Source organism: Oryx dammah, unplaced genomic scaffold (assembly GCF_014754425.2).
Source record: "Oryx dammah isolate SB20612 unplaced genomic scaffold, SCBI_Odam_1.1 HiC_scaffold_29, whole genome shotgun sequence".
Classification (NCBI taxonomy): domain Eukaryota; kingdom Metazoa; phylum Chordata; class Mammalia; order Artiodactyla; family Bovidae; genus Oryx; species Oryx dammah.
Window position 1 is genome coordinate 79,384,455 of NW_024070213.1, and position 25,824 is coordinate 79,410,278.

The 25,824-nt window shown below is 39.1% G+C and overlaps 1 protein-coding gene across 3 annotated transcripts in view; it reads right to left on the reverse strand.

Moving 5' to 3' along the window:
* Positions 1-25,824, reverse strand: part of PRICKLE1 (prickle planar cell polarity protein 1) — a 113,368-nt gene that overhangs the window by 82,298 nt on the left and 5,246 nt on the right. The gene's annotated exons all lie outside the window — the stretch shown is intronic.

Below are 25,824 nucleotides of genomic sequence, written 5' to 3' on the forward strand. Positions count from 1 at the left end.
TCAGCCAAAATTTTTTAAAAATGAATAAAAAAATTAAAAAGGTAACATACAAAAGATCATTTCATAATTCTTCTCTTTGTCCATTATTACCTTTAAGGGTGAAAAAGGGAGGGAACAACCAATAATTTGTTAATGGTTTAGGAGAGAAATGCCAGATTAATTAAAACAAAAAAGGCACAATGTTTCCTAAGATTTACTACCATTTTATTGAAGGGCAAACTTTCTTTAAAATTCCAGATGTGAAAGTGCCTTAGGAAAATTCCAGTGCTGTTGTGGAAAATGCAGTGACGGTCTCCAACAGGACGCGGCTTGTCTGGGTCCCCAGCAGCTCTCCTGGGGCCAGCAGATGCCAGCCGGGAGTGGAAGCTGGACCACAGGCTCACAGAACGAGCATCACTGTTGCCTTTGGGTCACTAAGCTACAAAGAAACACTCTGTTTTAAAAGTCTTCTTATGGAAAGTAATAAAGTGCTATTTCTTGGCTTTTATGACCTTATATTCTTTTAAAGAATTTCACTTTCCCATAGAGGAGCCAGAGTTGATGTATATGGTTGATATGGTATGAACCATAGCCAAGGGACACCATGCTGAGAAGGGAGAATACTCTCCGGGCAGTGCAAGTATATTGAAATAGTTAATTTTCTTAGCAGTCAAATAGCTACCAAATAGACAGGATTTCTTTTTTTTTTTTTTAATCTGATACCTAATCTGGCATACTGAATTGCATGATTTATTTTATACAACCCCCCCCCCCCGGCCCCCGCCCCTTTGTGAGATGTCCTGGCTTTTAGGTTGCAATGTAGAGGGTACATTTCTATAGAAAATTGAGAAACTGTGAGCAGTAGAGTCTGGAAAAAAAAAATCAAAGGACAATGAGTTCAGGCCTCTGTGAAGTGCTAGACATGCACTGAGACTCCTACAAAAAAACCACTTTTTCTTCTTTGTCACTAATATCATCTCTCATTTCAACATCCACTCTGCTTCCTGGTAGCTTTTAGAAAATAACATTAACTTACATAATCCATTTAGCTGTCAGAGATCTTTTAACCTGAAGAGTTATTTTGATGTCAAGATGTTTAAATGCTCCTTCCTAATCAAAATGCACCAAAATAAAACCTAGTTAAGATTTTCCATGAGAAGGGAACGACCTTCATCTCTCTTCCCTCAGATACAGGCCACCAACCTGCCTTTGGCTCCAGTATTGATTCTACCTGATTTGAAAGTGAAAGTGAAGTTGCTGAGTCGTGTTCGACTCTTTGCGAGCCCGTGGACTGTAGCCCACCAGGCTCCTCCATCCATGGGATTCTCCAGGCAAGAATACTGGAGTGGGCTGCCATTTCCTTCTCCAGGGGATCTTCCCCACCCAGGAATCGAACTCAGATCTCCCACATTGCAGGCAGATGCTTTAACCTCTGAACCACCAAGGAAGCCCCTACCTGATTTGAATGATCACAATTAAACAGATTTTTCCTCCATTCTCACAGCAGGTGGAAGTACACTCCAGGTGCAGTCTGGAGCCTGTGCTGAAGGCATTCTACAAACACAAAACACTGGCAAGTAAAACAACTGTATCCATGCTCCCTAAATACTGCTTCGCAAAATTAATGTGCTAACCAATAGTTCTATATACCCTGGAAAAGAAATAAATAGGCACAAGTTCTTCAAACAAAGTAGAGAAGTAAAATTTTAGATACCACAAATAAAACAGGATATCATTCAACATTTAGATATTCTTAGTCTTTGACTCAATATTTAAACTTATTTAATACCACTTCTATTATCTGAGACTATTTGTTGAAGAGTGAGGGAAAAAACTGTCAGAGACAGAAAGCGTGGGAGACAATCAGTGATCCAATTTTCCATTAAAAGCAAGCATTTGTTATTTCTATATTTTATTTGAACTAGGCAGTTATTTAGTCACATCTGCCCTTTGCCTTGGCTAAAGCCAGCAGCCCTAACCCTGGACAGTCATTTCAGACAAGGCCACTACTGTTCACAAGGAATGACAGGAAAGAATGAATGTGCATCTGATTCTGGAAAAAATACCCCTTCATCTTGGTAAGTCAAAAGCACCATCTTTATGCAAGAAACACAGGTAACACTGGCCGTTCCGAAAATCAGTAATAATATTGCTAACTCATGTTAATAGTAAAACAGTATTAATAGAATCCTGTCCCCTTAGAAGAACAAAAAATGTCTTCCAGGATCTGTGATGCCTGAAATGCTATAAATCTCTGAAGACAGGTTATATCCTTCCCACTTCCCTGAGGCATTTGTCACATTGCCAGACAAGATTAGAACCAGATAAGCCTCAGACACTTTTTGAAGATATTAGAAAGATCATGTTAGGGAAGTGGCTTAGGGGTTATACTTTATCAAACCAACATCCTTCAAATGCCTCCTACTAATAATAGAGTGTCATCTGCTACAGCAAGATGGTGGTCACTAAGGCAACAAAGGGACTATATATTTAGTGATAACCTTTATTCTGTTTTCCTTTGGTGTGTGTTTGTGAAGGCAAGATCTATTAAAAAAATAATACAATAGAAAAGTCTCCAGTAGCCAAAGGCATTTTTCATTATGAAAGCCCTTTTTAACCACTCCCAGTTACTTCTCTGACCTTCTTTTTTTCTACTAAACTTTCCTGTTACTCCACCCAGATTTTTCTCCTGAATACTATTTTCTTTCTCCTACCCCATTCGACTCACATCTTTCTAACACTCATAGAATAGCTTACTGCTGGCATCTATTAATATCTTCGGTGAATATGTGTTTCAAGTGCATAATTTACAGTAGAAAATTAACTCTGTTCTGTCTAAGAATTGATGATGTAATTTGGTTTAAATTAAAAGATCATACTTTAGAAGTACAAATGTTTTTGAATTGCAGGTAAATACATATGTTACAAATCCTCACTAGAGATTTTATCGGGATACATAATGAAATTCATCTTATTTTCCATTTTAGATATCTGTTTTTAGAGAAAATGACTCAACATGTATGTAGAATAACTATGAAAATGTATGTAAAACATGTATGTAAAATAAGAATGGCCAAGGTATATTGCTAATTCAAAATCACTGTGGGAAATTGTCAGTCATTAAACTGTCATCTTATGGTTGCTCTCAGACAAATAGGTGAAAATGTAATGTCTCACTCCTCATTTTCAAATCAGTCAAAAGGCAAAGATATCTTATCTCATTTATAGTATTAGAAAATTAAAATATATGTGCTAACAGGGTAAGATTACAAAGGGAAAGATTAAGAGGGGGAAGGAAACCTCACTAGAGATTGTCTAAAAGAGTGAAACCCATTTTGAAGATGTAAAAGATGTTGATAGCAGACTCAAAGTGTATTATACACATAATAGAGCTAAAGGAAATTAAGAAAAGTTGCTAATGTACTTGAAATGTTCCTGAAACCAGCTGACGTGCATTCTAAAAAATAAAGCACCTATGGAAGATACCGTCAAAATAATTTTTAAAAAAGAAAAAAAAAAAAAAACACAGAACTAGCAATGAGGAAATGAGAAGTGAATAAATGAATGAATATATGTAAAAAATACCAAAGGTGTAAGGATTCACCAGGAAACAGATGAGAAAGAACCAAAGCAAGGCAAAGACCTACACATAAAACTTAAATATCAACTTCATGATGTGAAGAAGAGATAGGAACAGTCCCCTTATATGAAGAGTGACTTTAGTACCCTAAATCACAGACAGAAAAAAAGAAGAAAATGAATGAATTAAAGGTGGAAGAAACTTTGTTGCTAAGACAGCTGGTGGAAGTCACTGGTCAGAAACACTGGATCACCAACAAAGATGTAACGTGCATTCCAATTTTAGCAGATTTAATTACAATTTTAAAATTGTGATCCAGACAATTTCACAGCTCTGGAAGATAAAGAACTAAATTACTGCCACAACTAGAAACTCGCCTGTGGCAAGCCAAATTCAAGCAGGGTGAGTAAGAATATTGACTGCTTCTTTCTCAAACTACATTTAAATATTGGGGTTTTTTAAAGCCCGGTATTTTTTCTTTTTTCATTTTTCTGAAAGATTTAATTACAGACAAACAAAAATCCCAATCAATTGTTTGATAATTAACTAAAATACAGTTAGGAGAACCTAAGATTTCTCATGCAAATCAGGACACTTTTTAAGTGCAACTAATAACTATGTTGGGACAACGGATATAAACCAGGATGTACAGTTACCCTAAATACAGCACAATTCTAAAGTGAAATAACATAAAAAATTCTTGAACTCATCACCTCACCCTTCTCCCAACTTCCACTTTTGGAAAGGGAAAAATGTACCTTTCCAAAATGCTATCAAAATTTTTCTGGAGGTCATATTTTAAAATGTAGGAATAACATTTCCCAAACTTCACAGCAGAACTCAAAGAAATATCCTCGGAAGGGTTGGCTGAAAAAGGATTTAATTTAATTTTTGTCAGTTTCAGAATCATTTGGATTCCAAAGTCCTAGTGGAATGTAAACAAAAGCAGAAGGATACATTTGCTGTAATGCATCCAGATGTTGAGCTCCATGTCACTGGTAATAAAGAGTCATAATTCAATTATTACAGAAAGGATTAGCTTGTATTTAGTTTGCATTTATTTAAATACATTTTTTGGGGGGGCAAGAACACAAACACTAGAAAACTGAAAGTAAACAAAGAATCTCAAAAGGAGTTAACAGTTGATATCTCATGCTTGAAAATATCATTCATAAATATCTGAGTCAGTGCGCTCAAGGTCAAATACAAATATTATTATCTCAGTTGGGGTTGCCAGATTCAGGGACATCTGGGTTGCTGCTGGGTATCACCAGCTTTCTGGAACAGCCGTTCTCTTGGCACTGAGGAACATTCAAGTTGCACAGCAGGACTGAGGGGAGAAGCCTTCAGCGCAGCAAGTTTTAAAATGGGATCCTTCCTTCCAGACTCTCATCAGCCAAGCAAGCTGGAGAGGTGAGAGCAGCAGGTGGGGTTGCCTCAGAGACTCTGGGAAGGACTTCTCTCCAGAAGGAGTGTGTTCGAAGGGTGGATAGAGGAGGGGCATGGGAAGCACCTGTCCCACCTCAGCCTCCCCCCAGGCCCCAGCCCCAAAGTGGTACTTTTGCAGATGCCATTTATAAAGACGCTGGACTTGGCATTTAATAAAGCAGCACAGAATGTAGGAAGGGATCCTTCAAGGACACAAGGACAGAGAAAAGGTAAACAAAAAGAGAGTATTTTTTATGGGTTTCCTCCCCACCATAGCCAAAGCAGCACCTCATCCTTAGTGGTAGAACCTGGCCAATGTTTTAGAGGCTCTTTTTTTTTTTCCTCCGGCCACAGGGCTTGGCCACAGGAATTCCCCAAAGCTGCAGTTTTATCCATTTGTTCTGTATATTTGTTTGCATCTGCTTTTTTTTGGCTAATTGCTTTTCACCCACAGCCAGTTTCCCTAGCTTCCCTTTTTCTTTTTGAAACTAGAACCAACCTCATGATCCCAGAGGCTGGGGAGAGGAGGGCACTGGAGAAGTACTGGGCTAAAGGGACCCATGGAGGAACTGCAACTCGCCTCCAAGGAGCCTTCCTCCAGGTCTCTGGCTTTGGGGCCTGCTTCCATGGCTACTATACTTACCTACAATGGGCCAGAATGAGGATCTGAGGGTGCAAGGAGGAAAAATGTGGCTCTACCCTGGAAAGCGACCACCTGTGTTGCTAGATGGCTAAAGGCAAAGGAGAAACCCCACAGAGATGTTTGACAAGGTAAGCTCAAGAGCCAGCCCATGGAGGACTCACAGAAAATGCACCACCATCTGAATGAAGAGGATCACTCCGGCAATTTCCTGGCAATCCAGTAGTCAGGACTTCACACTTTTACTGCAAGGGCACAGATTCAGTGCCTAGTCAGAGAGCTAAGATCCCACAAACTGTGCTCATGGTGGTCCAAAAAAGGAAAAAAAGATCACTCTGCAGTGTGAAGGGAGCAGGACTGGAGTCCAGAAGCCTGATGATGGATTAAGTGAATGAAGATGAACGAGTGTACTTTCGAGACAAGAGGATGATGGCTATCCCAGAAAGGTCCGGGAGGTAAATTAGATGGAACTCGTGGTTGAAGGAATGTGAAAAAGAGGAATCGAGGATAACATCCAGGTTTCTAACTTGGACAACTAGGTGATTTTTGAAGTTACTAACTTAGCACATAAATAGATGGTGGAGAATGTTTGAGGATGCATGTGGCGAGCAAAGCAGCTGGCCGGAGAGATGACAGCGGAGTCTCAGCTCAGGTAGTCTGTGAGCTGGTCTCTAGCAAACTAGGGCAGAGTGCACTGGATTGTGTAGGAGGTCTGGATTCTCGTCTGGTGCTAACATTTAGTAACTGTATGACTCACAGTGATTCTCTCAATCGCCTGGAACCTGATTCTGCATTTATCAAATGAGACAACTGACCCACAGTTTGCTACCAGGATTAAATGAGAATATGTGTAGAAGTATTTTCAATACTGAAGCTTTGATTAAACCTAAGTACTCTTCCAACTCTCCACAGCCACCCACATTCACCAAACGTTTGGTACTATTTTCAGCTAGGCACCAGAGGTACATTAGTAGACAGTGATCTCACGGGGCTGACACAGTCATCAGGACCTCACTTGAGAAACATTTATTCATCAAGTAAAAATATTTTGAGCCCCTCATTTTAGCTTATTCTAAAAACAAAAACACGAGTATCAATTGTTTTCCTTAAGGCCCCCAAACTTCAGAGTGCAGAAGATAAACTATAAAGAGATGAATTACAATATGTGCTCAGCACTGTGTAATAAAGGTCTGAGGCTGAATGAACTGGAGGTATTTACACAGTGTCTTTGCCAATTCCAAATTCTTTATATGAGAGGCAAAAGGATTACTATTACTATTTTGATTTTTGATAGAAGTATAGTTGATTTACAATCAACCAGGGATTGAACCCGTATCTCTTATCTCTTGCACTGGCAGGTGGATTCTTTGCCACTAGCGCCACCTGGGAAGCCGTCTTAGAGACTATATACTTAATAAAAAAGTCTTTAGAGAAGTGTTCTGGTGAGGTCTAAATCTGCTGGACATTTCATTATGTTGATGCCTACAAGCCAGTTAGCTTCATTGCAAATAATAATTTAAAATACTAAAATAGTAATAATATGGAAGAAGTTACCGATCCAAATGATCTGTTGTGTACTAAAAATGCCCTTGATAGACATAGGCAATTGATGAACAAATATGTATGGAATACATATTCTGTGTTAGACATTCTATTAAGTGCAAGAAAGACTTTTTAATAATCTGTAATGCGAATGGTGACTGCAGTTATGAAATTAAGACACTTGCTTCCTGGAAGAATAGCTATGTTAGCTATGTCAAACCTAGACAGTGTTTTAAAAAGCAGAGACATCACTCTGTGTACCAAGGTCCATATACTCAAAGCTATGGTTTTCCCAGTAGTCATGTATGGATGTGAGAGTTGGACCATAAAGAAGGCTGAGCATTGAACTGACATTTTTGAACTGTGGTGCTGGGGAAGACTCTTGAGAGTTCCTTGGACAGCAAGGAGGTCAAACCAGTGAATCCTAAAAGAAATCAGCCCTGAATATTCACTGGAAGAACTGATGCTAAAGCTGAAGATTCAATACTTTGGCCACCTGATGCAGAGTGGACTCACTGGAAAAGACCCTGATGCTGGGAAAAATTGAGGGCAAGAGGAGAAGGGGACAACAGAGGATGAGATGGTTGGGTGGCATCACTGACTCAGTGGACATGAGTTTAAGCAAACTCAGAGAGATAGTGATGGACAGGGAAGCCTGGTGTGCTGCAGTCCATGGGGTCACAAAGAGTCGGACATGACTTAGTGCCTGAACAACAACAACGTCTCCCAAAAGTCTAAACCAGCAGTCTCTAACTGTTTTGACACCAGGGGCCAGTTTCATGGAAAAAATTTTTCCAAGGACAGAGAGGGGGAGGGATGGTTTTGGAATAACTGTCATAAGGAGTCAGCAACATACATCCCTCGCCTGTGCAGTTCACAGCAGGGTTCGCGCTCCTGTGAGAATCTAATGCCGCTGCTGATTTGACAGGAGGCGGAGCTCAGGTGGTAATGTGACCAGTGGCGACAGCTGCGAACACCCATGGAGTTTCACTCACTCCTTGGCCACTCACCCCCTGCTGTGCAGCCTGGCTCCTGACCAGCCATCGACCGGTACTGGTCTGCGGCCCAGGGGTTAGGGGCCTAAACTGACCCCTTCTGAATGGAATTGTACTTTGTGTGCCTATTTAAAAAAAGCTATTAGAAGACAATCTGGTATAGAAAATTTCAGTCTTGCCAGACTCTTTCTGGGGGTACTTCCCAAGGAGAAACACTTGGGGATATTTTTATTAAAAAAAATACTTCAACTATTTTTTAATCACACTTTTCTTCACCTCATAACAGACAATTAACTTCTAATGACGTCATTATCCAAGACAGAAAGGTGAGAAGTTTAAGTGTTATCGTCTTTAGGTGGGATACACATTCCTCTTTAAATACACACACACACACATCTACGCAAGGAATAGCACAAAAAGAAACTCATTACAACCCCTGCAAAGCTTCACCTCCAACCTTATAATCCAATGACGGCAATTTCTAATAATACTTGATGTGTGGATCTTTGGAGCTTAATCAGTTGTGTTCATTGTGAATGCAATCTGGCCCAATATAAACACAGAAACTGTCTTTCAGATCTGTGTAAAGTTTGCTAATAAGTATAGGAAATTTTTCACTATACCTTGGAACATGGAAGCATTTTTTTGGTATTATCTTAAACAATGAAAATCTCACAGTATAAATATTAGGTTGGTGCAAAAGTAATTGCAGTTTGCACTGTTGAACTTTACCATTTGATACTGGAATGCATTCTTAAATGTGGTTATGCTATACATCATTTTAATGTGAATTTCTTGCTTTATGTTTCTTGCTAATGAATTATTAATTGCTGTTTATTTTATATGTATTTTAGACTATGGAAATGATGTTAGACAAAAAGCAAATTCGAGCGATCTTATTTGAGTTCACAATGGATCATAAAGCAGTGAAGACAACTAGCAACATGAACACCACATCTGGCCCCGGAGCTGCTAATGTGCGCACAGTACAGCGGCGGCTCCAGAAGTTTCGCAAAGGGGATGAGAGCCCTGAAGATGAGGAGCAGAGTGGCTGGCCATCGGGAGTTGACAATAACCATCTGAGAGCATCATCAAAGCTGATCCTCTTACAACTACGCGAGAAGTTGCCCAAGAACTCATCAACCATTCTACTGTCACTTGGCATTTAAAACAAATTGGAAAGGTGAAAAAGCTTGATAAGTGGGTACCTCATGAGCTGACCACAAATCAAAAAAACTGTCATTTTGAAGTGCTGTCTTCTCTTATTCTATGCAACAACCATGAACCATTTCTTGATCAGATTGTGATGTGTGATGAAAAGTGGAATCAGTAATGACCAGGTCAGTGGTTGGACAGAGAAGAAGCTCCAAAGCACTTTCCAAAGCCAAACTTAAACCAGAAAAAAGGTCATGGCCACAGGCGATCTGCTGCCCATCTGATCCACTACAGCTTTCTGAATCCCGGCAAAACCATTACGTCTGAGAAGTATGCTCAGCAAATTGATGGATGCATGGAAAACCGCAGGGTCTGCAGCCAGCACTGGTCAACAGAAAAGGCCCAATTATTCTCCGTGATGATGCATGACTGCACATAAAAGTTTTGCGTTATCCACCATATTCATCTGACCTCTTGCCAACTGGCTACCACTTTTTCAAGCTTCCTGACAACTTTTTGCAGGAAAAATGCTTCCACAATCAGCAGTATGTAGAAAACACTTTCCAAGAGTTTGTTCAATCCTGAAGCACGGATTTTTATGCTACAGAAATAAACAAACTTATTTCTCGTTGGGAAAAATGTATTGATTGTAATGGTTCCTATTTTGATTAATAAAGATGTGTTTGAGCCTAGTTACAATGATTTAAAACTCAGGGTCAGAAACTGCTATTGTTTTTCCATCAACCTAATACTACTAACCTTACAACAGGGTAAGGTGGAAAATATACTTACAGAAAAAGTGAAATGACAGTTAAGTAGTATTTTCAAGAAGCTCATCTTAGCTTAGGGAAGCAATTTTACTATACTGTGTGCATTTTTAAAACTATTGTAATGCTCATGGCATTCGGTCCCATTACTTCATGGCAAACAGAAGGGGAAAAATGAAAGCAGTGAGAGATTTTATTTGCTTGGGCTCCAAAATCACTTCATACAGTGACTGCAGCCATGAAATTAAAAGACACTTGGAAGGAAAGCTATGATAAACCTAGACTGCGTATTAAAAAACAGAGAAATCACTTTGCTGATAAAGGTTCATATAGTGAAAGCTATGGTTTTATAAGCAATCATGTATGGATGTGAGTTGGTCCATAATGAAGGATGAGTGCTGAAGAACTGATGCTTTCAAATTGCGGTGCTAGAGGACTCTTGAGAGTCCCTGGACAGTGAGGAGATCAAACCAGTCAGTCCTAAAGGAAATCAACCCTAAATATTTACTAAAAGGACTGATGCTGAAGCTGAAGCTCTGATACTTTGGCCACCTGATGTGAAGAGAGGAATCACTGGGAAAGACCCTAACACTGGGCAGGATTGAAAGCAAAAGGGGAAGGGGGCAGCAGAGGATGAGGTGGTTAGATCATCTAGTCAATGGACATGTTTGAGCAAACTCAGGAGATAGTGGAGGACAAAGGAGCCTGGCGTGCTGCAGTCCGTGGGGTCACAAAGAGTCGGACACAACTTAGCAATTGAACAACATCAACAACAACAACAAACTAATGTAAGTGCTCTGAGCATATTTAGGGTAGACCAAGGTAAGCTATCACATCCAGCAAGGTAGGTGAACTAAATGCATTTTCAGCTATGATACTGTCAATCCCAATGAGTTTATTGGGATAAGTAACCTGTAGATTGAGCAAGATTTATATATGGAATACTTTTCCATATCAAAAGCAAAATTTTATAGTGGGATATTAAACTTTATAATGCCCCTGGATTTGCACGTTCATTTGGAACAGAAGTGACTGCTTTCAGGTAATGCATTTAAGAGAGGAAACATCATTTCAAGTTTGTTTAAGACTGCCATCTAGTGCCTCCTTTCTCCCTACTGGATGCAGAATTCTCTGTGATCAAGTCAGTTTAGAGAGGGTCTATATTTAACTTTCCAGACTGGTTAACTCAGGTTTTCAATAGATAGCAGTCACCTTTTCCAGCTTGGATGTCATTCTTATGGTACCAGCTGTGCAGAAACTTATTGTCCTGCTTGGCAGCCGTAGAGAAAAAGTGAGGCAAAGACATGAAGCAAAGCAAAAAACAGTCATCTATTATTCTTTGCTGACCTATGCAATCAGACATGACCCTCAAAACAAGACAAATGAACTCCTTTGTGGTGATGTAATTCCTAGAGCAGATGGATCGATGATGGAAACATGTAACCCCACCAAGGTTCATATTTAACATGAGTAGCGTGGCACTACTGCTCTGTGTGAAACTCTGCTCTGGCCGGTACAGCTGAAAGATTATGTCAGCAGCTGAATAGCACAGATTCTGAAATCAGAGTCCCACAGAAACACCTGCTGTAGACTAGACAGTCGCTGTGTGACCCAAAGTATTCCTTTGTGAATCGATATGAAATCAATGTCCCAGCATGATGTTAGGTGGAATCACACTAATGGACAAGTAAACTAGTCAGGGAGACACAGCAAAGCTATCTCAGCTTTATGAGCTCATTAGCCAATTGGAACTGGAATGGTTTCAAGACACCTGGGTGGTTATGTCCACCTACCTGCATTACCCTGGAAGTTTCAATTGGATACAGTTCCTTCTGTGAGTCATAGATTATTTGTTTTACTATGCATTGTTAAACAATTGTCATATTCCATGTTGAAATGGCTGCCTTCCAGATGGGGTATGAGGTGATTTTTTGTGACAAAATTCACTGGAGTCCTAAAGTATGAATGAAGTGTATGGGTTTTTGATAAAATTCCATCTGACAGCTCAACTGATCAAGACACTGATTTGATTTCAACAGTTCACAGAATTATAATTAGACAGTTATGAATGGCACCCATGTTTATCTAGAAAACATCTAGTTTACTTATAAGTAAAATAAATCTTTAAAGAAGTCCCTTTATATTTATTTCAGTGGCTTTCTAAATACAAATGTGCAACCTTAATAAGTTAAGTTCCATATTCAGTGATTTCTTGAAAAGTATTATATAAACTTTAAAATATATAGTCAAAACAAAGAAGAAAATATTTAGCTTTATTTTGAAGCAACTATTTTATATATTGGGGAGATTATTTTCACAAGCATTTACATGTTAGGGTCAACAATAACTAATTTAATGTAATATGCAAATAGTCTGTGTGAATTTAACCTTAATCCCCAAAGCTGTCTTAGCAAATATAAAATCTTTAATTTCCTACATTTATCAAGCAAATCCCGTCAAATCACCTGTCAAATTCTACCTTCATCTAGCCACTGAAAAATGTACAGCAAAATGTAGCCTATTTGAAATGTGAAAGTAAGTATAAACATCACGAATAGGTAATTTTTTGCACATGTCAATATCAGAAGGTTTCTCTATCTTATAAACTTGGTATGAGTTTCAAAGTCAACAAAAAAGACCAGTAAAAGGGAATTTTATGAAGAGGCTATCTCCTTTTTCAAGAGAGTTCAAAAAGAAGCTGATAGGAAAAAGAAAATGTCCCTGTAACGTATATAGTTGATCAAAAACAAAATCCCTGGAATCAGCTTGGTGGGGTGGGGTGTGAAACCGTCCAGTACAAACCAAGTCTATAGTTAAAGCCAGTAGTGAGAAGTAGAGGAATGCCAGTAGTGAGAAGTAGAGGAATGCCAGAGTCTCAGGCCTTGTGTTTGGAAACAAGCAGGGGTTCTGGTGGCTTTTCAGACTCAGCTCCTGGGATGGGAGCTTGTGTCTGTTTTTATGGTCCAAGACAGTGAACCCCTAGGAGTATTTGGGTGACCTGGGTCTTTAGGTATTGATGTGAAAGTCACTTTTGCTCGCTCTGCATCAGAGGGCTCATTTGCTGACTGAGGGCAAGCATGTTTCCTTCCTGGGGAATGAGTGCATTCCCCAGCCCAGACCTCCACATCGCAGAGCCCTGAAGGATGGAGTGGATAGGTCACATCTTTGGATCTTTTCTTTCCTTTTGTTTCTATTAATCACCCCCTTTCTTGTATTGTTTAGGAATATGTCTCTGTTTCTTCAGTAAGTATGTGTTGAATGAATAAAACAGATGGATGAATGAGAGATAAATTTTAAGTGTGAACAATTTGGGTAGATTTCATATTATAATTAACCTTCAAAGATACATGCATGCTAAGTTGCTTCCGTTGTGTCCGACTCTTTGCAACCCCATGGACTGTAGCCCACCAGGCTCCTTTGTCCATGGGATTCTCCAGGCAAGAACACTGGAGTGGGTTGCCATGCCCGCCTCCAAGGGATCTTCCCGACTGAGGAATCAAACCCACGTCTGTTATGTCTCCTATATGACAGGTAGGTTCTTTACCACCAGCACCACTTGGGAAGCCCCTCAAAGATACATAAGTATTTGCAAATAAAAACTATATTCCAGATGGTCTTCATCTATACTTTAGAACGTTTAAACACAGAAACAGTTATTGGCATTCCCCTCCACAAAATATTTAAAATATATCAACAATACTTATTCTCCTTATTTAAAAAGTAACACACCTACAGCACAAATTATGAAAAAATGACAAGGGGACACAAAATCATATCCATTCTTAATTGACCCACCAAGGAATAAACCATTACTAATATTTTACTCGGAGAAGGCAAAATGGCACCCCACTCCAGTACTCTTGCCTGGAAAATCCCATGGATGGAGGAGCCTGGTAGGCTGCAGTCCATGGGGTCGCTAAGTTGGACACGACTGAGTGACTTCACTTTCACTTTTCGCTTTCATGCATTGGAGAAGGAAATGGCAACCCCCTCCAGTGTTCTTGCCTAGAGAATCCCAGGGACGGGGGAGCTTGGTGGGCTGCCGTCTATAGGGTCGCACAGAGTCAGACACGACTGAAGTGACTTAGCAATATTTTACTGATACAAAAGTGTCACTAGAGTTAGAAGGCCACACATGCAGGGCTTCAAATCCAAAGCACCTGGGGACCCACAGGTCTGGGAAAAGGTCCTTAGTTTTTTGTGTATTTTTAAAAGATTTCTCATCAGTTAATCCAGGGAGTCCCTCGAGCATTAAAGGATTGTTTCATCCTAAAGAAATTTAGTGGCCTCTGATCACCAATGAGACTCTACTCAGTTACATTGAGAAATATAAATGGCTGAATACATAAGAATATTCCACAAAGGAGTCAGCTTGAAAAATGAGAGTAATAATCTGAGGGCTGGTTTAAAATATTGGAGCAAAATAACTGAATTATGTTAACAGGTAATATCCTCAAGCCAGGACCACGAAAACATGTACATGTCCACTAGACCAAAAGCCAAGGAAGGGCCCATGCTAGGTACTGCTCGCTTAGGGGGCTGCCTTAGAATCAGGCTCACAAGCTCCCATCCATTCTTCTCCTTTTGTGTGGACTCTATTTGGTCAACCTGCAATTCTGATTTACCATCAGTTCTGCTGCTTCTTAAACTGCTGACCTCTACAAATATCTGACTTGACAAACATTGTTTCCAAAGACTGGGAGACTTAAGTGTTTTACCCTAAAAAACAAGAAAGGCAAAGCAAAGGCAATAATTCTTTACAACTGGTGGCTCAGATGGAAAAGAATCCAACCTGCCAAGCAGGAGACCTGGGTTTGATCCCTGGGTTGGGAAGATCTCCTGGAGAAGGGAATTGCTACCCACTCCAGTATCCTGGCCTGGAAAATCCCATGGACAGAGGAGCCTGGTGGGATGCAGTCCGTGGGGTTGCAAAGAGTTGGACACGACTGAGTAACTTTCACTCATTCTGTGTAGCAGTGGCTACATGGTCATGTAAATTCTCTAACAAAGCCAAGGAAGTGATAATACTTCCTAAACTGGACTGAGAAAAAAAATGTATTATTAATTCTCTCGGAGCACTTGTACACATTTCTTCTGTCTCTTCTATTTCTTCCTAAACCTGGCTGAGGAGGACACAGGGGCATTGAAAGGGTGGAACTAGAAACAGGAACTTCGAGTTGTCAGGTAAAATACAGGATGCATGGTTAAAACTGAATTTCAGACAAACTACAAATCATTTCTTTTTTTTAGGGACATGCAATATTTGAGATGCACTTACACTAAAAATTATGTTTTTACATTCTTTTTTTAAAATATTCTTTTGCATTATGGTTTATCACAGGATATTGAATATAGTTCGTAGGACCTTGTTGGTTATCCATCCTATATATAACAGTTTACCTCTGCTAATTCCAAATTCTCATCCTTTCTTCACCTACCCCCTCCCTCTTGGCAGAACCACAGTCTGTTCTCTCACAGTCTGTGAGGCAACATAAAAAAAAAATTCTCAAAATTGTTTATCTGAAATTCAAATTCACCAAGCATCTTGCGTGGCTTTTTTATTTTGATAAATCTGGAAGCCCTATCACAAACTCCCTTTTTTCCTCTCAACAAGAGCAGTTCCTACTTGATAGGCTGGAGTTCTGGATAGCCTTGTGCTTGAGAACAGTGTTCAGCTATCCAAAAAGTTTGTCAACCACTTTGTTCAATGAATCTGGGCAACGCTCTGAACTCCACTGTCTGTGGACTTTTCATCAATAAAGTAGAGTGTATCTGGTTGTTGTGAAAATTAATTAAAGCTTATAAAACCTTTTACAATTGGCACGTTCGGCCCTATATGCTACAAAATATTTATCATATGCCAGACTGCCTGAAAGCATACTGATTGCTCAGTGAACAATTAGATGGCAGAAATTCTGAAAGATGTTAAATCACAACTTAATCTCACCACACTTAAGAACAACATATTGAAACACAGAGGGCCTTCCAACCTAAGGAGTGGACTTATCTTTGAAAAACAAACATAACATGACTTGCTTTTAAACAGTACAGTACTGTAAATTATATTGTTACAGATTTTTTTCAGCTGAATCATAGCTTTTGAAACAGGAGATCAAGAAATAACAATCAGGAAATGAAAACAGTTCATCTCCTACAAGTCTATTGTCTGCTTTTTCTGCTTGGTAAGGTTTTTTAAACTTAAAAAAAGTTTTCATGAAAAAAAAACAGAGATACCAACACAATAAAACACATCTGGAGGCCACTTGGTGACATTCAGGCTTCTTTTTTTCCCAACCATTAGCTTTCATGGAAAGCTCTTACAGTACTAAAGCAAATGTCATAAAAGTATAACACTTATTATATAATGTTGTCTAAACACTTGAGGCTGAAATTGAAACTTGGCAGTGAAACTGAAGAGTAAATAAATTTAGATTGTACCAACATAACAATGAAAAGATACAAGTGTAAATAAATACCTGGTGGGTTGGCCAGGCTAATGCAACATTTAAGGAGGAGAAGAGAGAGCTCTGGTTCAGAAGTTTAAAGTCAATTACAGAGAAGAAAGACAGGGTTACAATTCAAGTTGTCAAAATTCATCTCTTATTTTCTGACTGAAACTGAGGTGTTAAAAAGGTGGCAATAAGTCCACTGCATAATTAACCTTAGAGCCAAATATAAAGATTTGTAATTCACTAAGCACCATGCTTGTCTTATTTCCTGCTTTTGCACAAATTTTGCTTTCTGCCTAAAATGAGTCACTGTTCAGTCATCAAGACCCAACTCAACTATCTCTTCGTCCCTGGAGCCTTCCTTCACAAGTCATACAGAACAAACGACTCCTACTTTTGGCTTTGTGTCACTACTATATCTGGCACATTTCTGTATCCGTGCCTCCATCACAGTATTTCACAAGTGCTTAAATGCCTTCCTTCTCTATAAAATGGTGAGCTTTTTAAAGACAGGAACTATCCTCAATTGATGTCTGCAGTCCCAGAGCCTAACACAGTGCCTGACAAAGCATAGGGCTCAGTGAAGGTATGCTCAAGTGAAAATGATGCCCCTAAACTGAAACAAAATGGAAACTTTCACTTTAAATGGTCAACGTGAATTCGTAAGTGAAATTGTTTCTTACTCTTCAGAGGCGCGAAAAGGCAGTGGAGAATATTCAAAACAGCTACATCACTTTGAAGTGAATAAGTGGCCAGGAAAAGAGGCAGAAGATGAAAGGTTCTACATATCCATTTAAGAAGCTGGAACAGCAAACTACTGTGAACTGTTCAGAAAACATCTTTGCAGAAGTGTGCCAATCGTAACCTGGAGGGCTGGCCTCCAGACCAAGGAGCAGATGAGACTTTATTTCTACCCCTCCCCTTAGCTGTCTCCTGAGAAGGCCTACAAAGGTGTCATTAAGAGATGGAGCAGTTTCCTGCAGCATTTTCACACACTCATTACCAGCTGATAGCATTTGATCTTTGAGTTGTGGCTGAAGTGACCCAGATTCAAACTGGTGATTATTAATGTCACATTTCTATAGGCCTTCTTATTGGAACAGCACTTAACAGTCACTTGTGAATCTGCTGGGATCTGGGCCATGGCTCATTGCTGTGTTCATCCCAACAACTCACAAACTCCATCTTCAGAGATATATTATAAGTGGCACCCTGCCTCCCGGTGGGCTGTCTGTAACCTCAGCCTAATTAGAATGTGAGTAAGATCCAAGAGCCTGAGAATTTGCTTAAAAATCAGTGATTTAATTAATCACAGTGCTAGAAGAATGGACTAGCCAGGGCAGTATGTATGGTGACACAGGCCAACGTATATTAAGATTAATACAGAAAGAGTTTTACCACTGACTGCATATTTACACCAGCTTTTACTGGGAGAGTTGGGAGATAAGAATTTTATTATGGTTTAAAAAATATTAGAAATGCAACTAAAATGGATCCTGGGCTACTCTTATTTTCCAGCAAACCTTCTTCAAACTTCCCCCAATTAATTCCAACTTGGTCAATGAACATTTTAACAAAATAGAATCACTATGTGATTACATAAGTAAGTGAACTTTGAGTTCTCCTCTATACATTTTCCACATTTCCCATTTATAAACACAGTGCTCACATTTGTAACTTTCAGTGTGAATATAAGTATGCCATTGCTGTAACTACATCAGATTAATAATTTGCTCTGAATATTAAGGCATTTTTAAGCTCCGCATATTAAATTACAATGTAACCTATTAAACCAGACTTTTGGTAAGGGGAAACCAAACCGGACATTCTCTTAGGTCTTTAAAATACAGCTACTGTTGAATTTTGAAATGGCTGCACTGTAACATGAATGAAAAGACCATCTTTAAAAGATGCACCTGGTTAACATGAATAATTTTGAGTAGACTGCTAAATAATTCTAATCAGGGGTTTAGGTAATGATGACAATTAATAATACCAGCTCCTATTTATTTATTTATTTAAATATTTATGTATTTGGCTGCAGCGGGTCTTAGTTTCGGCATGTGGGCTCTTCACTGCATCACACGGGATCTTCTGTCATGGTGCAGACTCCCTCTAGTCGTGGCATCTGGGGTTCAGCAGCTGCAGGACACCGGCTCTCTAGCTGCGGTGCATACGCTTACTTGCTCAGGGGCACATGGGATGTTAGTTCCCCGACCAGGGACCAAACCCGAGTCCCTGGCACTGCAAAGTGGATTCTTAACCACTGGATCACCTCGGAAGTCCCTCAGCCCTTATCTATTAACCACTCCCCTAAAGTTACAGCCTCCAAACCCAGTGTTTTAGAATCAAGAAAATTTTGAGCCTAAAAGGTCATCAGGCCTCTCACTTTATCATTCAGAAAACTGAGGCATAGTGTAGGTAAGAAGTCCAGAAAATTAAGTGACCTGTCCAAGATTACATGCAAGTTAGCAGTAGTAGAGGCTATAGTTATCTCAAAGCATTTAATGTAGAACAATATATACACAGAAATATTTACAAAACAATAAAACACTGTCAAACAATTTTAGACGGATTATAACTGCTTGCTCATTTTTCCTCTTTCGTTTCTTTCTAAAAATCCAAACCAAACTCCTTAGAAAGGTGCATCTTGAACTAAAAGGCAGCTTCTTCATCAATAAATTGAGGATAACCTTGGTTAGACCTCTCTGCAAAGATGCAGTGAAGGTAAATGAGATGAATCTGAAAGTGCTTTGTGTACTTCAGAGGTATTAGCCTTATTAGCAGTAAAGAACCCCCAAGTTAAAACAGGATAATTTCTGGACAAATAAGTTGGCACAGTGCCTTAATAGGAAAGCTGACTCACTGCCAATTTAGCCCTGGAACCTGAGACATTAAAATAATAATTTCGAGCAGCTATGTTTCCTACTAAGCTGGCTGAAATCACTTAGAGGATTAGCTTTTCACCTCTGGAATTTAAGTCAGGATTTCTTGAGAGAAAGATGGTCCATCACCCTTATTTTAACATATGAGGCAATAGCACAAGTCTGTCTGCAGATACTGCCTCTACTTCTGTTTTAAGGTTACAGAGAAGCATTATGAAGGGGGATGTCATACAGCTTCCTTGTTACCAATATTTCCTCGTTTCTATTAATATGGCATTGGTTTGCTATGTGCTTACATATCATTGATCACTTTGTGATGGAGAGAAGGGAGAAGGGGTATTTGTTCAGTCTCTTTCCTCATACTCCATCACATTTCTCTGGCTTTATTTGGATAAGGGAGGAAACAGCTCAGAAACTCCACTGTAGTTGCCAACTGCCCCCTGCCAAAAAAATAAATAAAATAGCCACCCCCGACAAAAGACTCAGTTCTGGAAATTTTCAACTTATTTTCTGTTTTTCCTTTATCTTGGTTTCTGTTTTTCCTTTATCTATCACATTAACAGAAATTAATTAACCAAGAAATCTTGGTTTCTGTTTTTCCTTTATATTTCAGATTAAAATGGTCCCCAAATGCCTATCCTTTAAAACAAGGGTGACCATTTGCTAACTTTATGGTCCTATATTAAGAAGGAGAATAAGAGTAAACTCTCTAACTTGCTTATATATATTAGTATACATATTATTAGACTGGGGAGGGGATGCTCGAATCTGAAGCTCCTTAAATATTTTCATTCATTCATTCTGCAGGTATTTTATTAAGTACCGACTATGTGCCAGGCTGTACTCTTAAGATTGCCGGTAAAGCCACAGGCCAGACAGCACAGAGATTTCTTTTTGGAACAGCTATAATAAGGAAATATCTGGCCAGAAGTGACAAGGGCTATGGAGAAAAGTGAAGCAAGTTAAGGGGTTTCCAGAGTGGCTGGGGGTGGCAGAGGCTCTGCTGTTTCATGTAGGGTGAACAGGAAAGGCCTTCCCAGTATCAGATGACTTTTTAAGTTGAGACCTGAAATGATGGAATGACCCATGATGCCACCTGGAAAAACCCTACACATGTACTTTTATACTAGCTTGAAGTCCAGAACAAACAAGGAGATAAGCTGTGAAACTTCTGGAAAGTGAAACCTACAAATAATAAGGCTTATACAATACTTTGAACCAGCCCTCAATTTATCTGCAATGATCATGAAACCCTGTTTAGTGACTACTTAATCTTTTACCTAACTCAAATACCATACGGTAGTATCTCTTCACATACTAAGAGAATTTTCCAGTTAAGTTGTACAAACAACCCAAGCAGATAACACAGGTGTCAGTGCCTACTCTGAGGCCCTGATTAGTTGATTTGTCAATGGGCGTACGGTAGAGAAAAAGAGCTGACACTAGCTGATTTTGTTACTGGCCATGCTTTCACAGTGAGAAAATTCAGAGGAAACTGGACAGTTATCCAGGTTTTAGAAAGGTCAATTTTTAAAGTTCTTTTAATTAATAACAAAACAATACACTCTCTCCCCTCAAGAACGGTGACATACAGCAGCAACAACAAAATCAATAAACAAGGTAAGGATCAAATGTCTCCTTTTGTTGCTACTAAGTAAATGTGATCAGCAATTATACTGATAGACTTGCCTGCGTGTGCGCTAAGTCACTTCAGTCCTGTTTGACGCTTTGTGACCCTATGGACGGACTGTAGCCCACCAAGCTCCTCTGTCCATTGGATTGTTCAGGCAAGAATACTAGAGTGAGTTGCCACGCCCGCTCCAGGGAATCTTCCCAACCCAGGGATGGAACCTGTGTCTCTTACGTCCCCTGCATTGGCAGGCAGGGTCTTTACTACTAGTGCCTCCTGTGAAGCCCCAACTGATTGGTTTAAGTTCTTTTTAATCTATGTTCTACAGTAATAGTAATAATGCATAATGATAGGAAATAACCCATTTTTTTTTATAGACTGAAGAAAAGAGCAAAGAAACAAAATGGGCAACAAACTCATTTAATCCATTTCCACAAAACTATGCAACCAAGAATTTTCCCCTGCTTGATAGCAAAACTTTCAGATGCATCACAGTCATTATGAGAAAAACTGAATGTGAGTCTCATATTTTATTGAGATTTCTGGTTTATCTGATCTAAAACAATATATACATGTGTGTATATATACATATATATGTATACACACGCTGTGGATATGGACAGTTTTAAAGCAGTTTATAGATTAAGAAATAAATGATGTGAAATCATGTCTGTAAAAGGATACAACATAATTGCTGGCTATAAAATAACAGTAATTAGCAATCTATTTAAAAATTTTGACCTCTGTAATCTAAAATATTTAAAAATAAGACTTCAAATTATAATAAGGTTTTAAATTTGTCAGATAAACTGTGAAAAGTTTATAGTGATTTGATTGTGTTATACTTAAACTGGCACACACAAGTAAAGGCAGAAAACTGGAAAATCATTCATTCAAGGAGGAGTCCAAGAGATCAGGAAACATAAGGCAAACTATGGTTTTCACAGGATAAACTGTTTTACATAATGCATTAATTACACTCTCAAGAAATATGCTTGGTATCTTTTTTTGTCAGCTTCCAGATACCTTTTCAAGGTGAAGCACCTCCACATTTAAAGCAATGAGACCAACTGCTAATCTGGGAAAAATATAATCAGTACGCTACAGAGTATCCCCAAAGTCTGGAAACATAAGGGAAATAATGTATTTATTATGCTATTTTTCAGAGGAACAATTATATCCATTGCTTTAAATTTGGAGACACTTTACCTGAAAGGTATTTGGAGGTTGACAAAAACAGATTGGGCATATTATTTGACTTGGCATATTATATGCCCATATTATTTGGGCATAATATTGGGCATATTGTTTCATTTAAATTTATCTTTTATTGAGGTAACACTGGCTTTTAACATTATATAAGTTTAATGTGTACATTATATTTATACTACTGTGTACACTACAGAATAATGACCATATTATTTTAAAATCACTAACATCACATTTTCTAAGGTTCCTGACTTTTGGGGCTCTCTGTAGCTGTCGAGTGTCTGCTATGTGCCAGGCACTGTGTTAGGCGTTGGGTATGCAATGGGGAACTAATATGGTTCCCCCCTTACATCAATTACCATCTACTTACAGGAGCAGAACATAGAACTTCCTGGAACTGGGTTAAAATGTCTACATTTTGACAGTGACATTAGGAATGAACATAGCTGTTAAGAATGAATGAACAAATGAACAAAAGAGAGAGGAAGGAAGGAAAAACGTTCAGTCCAGTAGGATTAGGAACATAAAATTTTAGAACTGGAAGGAAATCTTAGAGATCATCTAATTTAGTGGTTCTCAACCACAGCTGGGCATCAAATTACTTGAGGAGCTTTTTCAAGTTAAATGTGCAAACCCCACCCCAAACCCACTCCCTTAAAAAACCTCTGTGCATTTGCTGCACAGGTGTTTATGGCTCACATCTATGGTTAACATGCACTGACCTGGACTAAGTCCCTTACTCTACATATGAGGAAACTGAGGCCCAGAGAGCCTGAGTGCGCTGACTAGAAATCACACAGCTATTGTACCACAGTCCAAATTTTCTGATATTAAAAAATGAAGGTAAAAAAACTTCTGCACTATTATATCACATCACCACTGTCTGTTCTTGAATCTCCACTCAAGAAGAAATCAGGATAAATGTCCAAGTACTGTACATTTGAACTGAGGTGTTGGAGAAGACTCTTGAGATCCAACCAGCCCATCCTAAAGGAAATCAGTCCTGAATATTCATTGGAAGGACTGATGCTGAAGCTGAAACTCCAATACTTTGGCCACCTGATGTGAAGAACTGACTCTCTGGAAAAGACCCTGATGCTGGGAAAGATTGAGGGCAGGAGGAGAAGGGGACGACAGATGATGAGATGGCTGGATGGCATCACTGACTTGATTGACATGAGTTTGAGCAATCTCTGGGGGTTGGTGATGGACAGGGAAGCCTGGCGTGCTGTAGTCCATGGGGTCGCAAAGAGTTGGCCACAACTGAGCGACTGAACTGAACAAGTACTTGACCAAAAGCTCCTGAAGTGAAGTGAAGTTGCTCAGTCGTATCCAACTCTTTGCGACCCCGTGGACTGTAGCCTACCAGGCTCCTCCGTCCATGGGATTCTCCAGGCAAGAGTACTGGAGTGGGTTGCCATTTCCTTCTCCAAAAGCTCCTGAACCAAAATATAAAAGCCAGTGTGTACAGGCAACATAAATATATAAAAAATAAAGCCCCATCAAGTACCATGGTAACCTGGTTGCTCCCTGTTTAAACAGCCAAGTCAAGCCAGTTTAAAACACTCCCACACAAATATCATTATTCCCATCAGTTTCCATTTCAGCACTGCAATGAATAATACTTTTGGTTTTTGTGGGTAAGGAGAAGAAGAGAGTAATTTCTTTTCTGGTTTATTTCTAAAATTTAGAAGGTTAAAAAAATATATGTTTCCAGTACCTCAATATAAAGAAAGCTTGGTCTGCTTTTAACACGTTTGGCAGTACTTGAGGACATGTTTTTGGCTATTAGCCTGACAAGCTGTTTAAGCTTATAGAAGACCCACAAAGGGAACTTATATGATTAAGTTAGTTAAACACAAACATCTTCTCTGTATATTTTATTTCCTCCCTTCATACTCACAAAAACATAAAAGACTAAGGCATTTCAGAACTGGGTGAGGGGGCAAGTTATTTATCCCTTCAGCTCTCTTCTCAAGGCTTGTGTAAATAAGAACTGAAGCAACTCAATGAAATTATTCATATGACCCTTGTGATGAACAAAGCTCAGCACCAGAAAAGAGTTCAAAATTCCGATGAAGTATATGCATTTTCTTACAAGAAACATCTGTGATATCCTAATGCACTTCAGACCTAACTTTATCTCTTTCTAAAAATTATGTAACATGTGCATACTTCAAGCACTGAACATACTTATTAATTACATAGTCACAGAAGAATTTAAAATGCAGTCTCCTTTTGACACACATTATAACAAGTATTCCAACACTAGAGCACTAAGGAGTCTTCTGACATAAAATCTAACAGTTCCTTAAACTGTTTGGTAGATATTTTGAAGCAAAACAAAATGCCACACCATCTAAGTCTTTTCCAGTTCCTAATGATGGAATTTAGATTATTCAAGCATGTAAATAACAGAGTTGAAAACATCAATTACAGTTAACAAGTTATGAGTTTCCTCAGAAGAATATCATATTATTTACTTATCATTGAGATAAAAGACAGAAAAAGAGAAGTACAAATGCCTTTGGTGAAACTATACCATGATCTAAATCAGTTTACTATTATTAGATTGAAAGAGGGTTGCTTGTATATGTGTTTGTATCCAGAATACAGCAGTGCAATGAGGGCAGAGGAACTGGCCAATATATAAATAGGTTTTAACAGACTTTCCAGTTCAACCATAGTAACTATATTAGGTTTTGTCCCTACAAAACCACATGGGCCAGGGTGGGCTGAGTATTTGGCAGGCTGGGGTGCTCAGCTGGTAAAGCAACATAAACCTCATTTTACCTTGAGTTGAATAAATTTCCTCTAAGATGGTTTGCTTAATTGAAAGAGTTTTCAAGGAGAAAGGACAAGTCTAAGGGTTGGTTGGTGGGCGCTCCTTACACTAAGGCTAACCTTGCACCTTCTTCCAGCTTTGATCAAAGGTCTCCATCATCATTCATTCGTGGTAGCACTCTGGATGCAGGCAGTAACCTAACCTCCAGGATCTAACAATCCCTAGCAGCCTGGGTTAATTTCAGCTGTCTCTAAAAGGGCTACATGAAACATGGCATTTACAAATTTGGATTATACAGCACTATTTATTACATGATGGAAGATTTCCAAAAATGCCAGAAGAGATGTTGGCACTTATGCAAGTCAACTACTGTTCAGCCCAAAGAATCACTATATTCTATAGGATGCTTTTGCCAGGATTGAAAGGGCCTATGTGAAAACACCCTAATTGGGACCATCTTAGCACCTCAGCTATTGGATACCCTCTGGCTCTAGGTGTTACATTTCAAATGGGCCAACAAACCATCCTAGAAACAGAACCTCCCAGTCCTGTAACTAATCCCTTCACTCCAAGTCCTGAGAGTGTATATTTTCTTATTTTCAGATTTAATAAGGCAAGTATATCTGGTAGCTATTAAAAGATTTAAGCCACTGCTGTTTTAAAAGGTTTCAGTATTCAGAGATTTCAAGCCCATAGAGGGGGCAATGTGGCAGGTTTGGTTGCTGTAGAATGGTGAAATTATTTCCCTGGTTCTCCTCCTGTGCCCCCTTCCCCCACCAG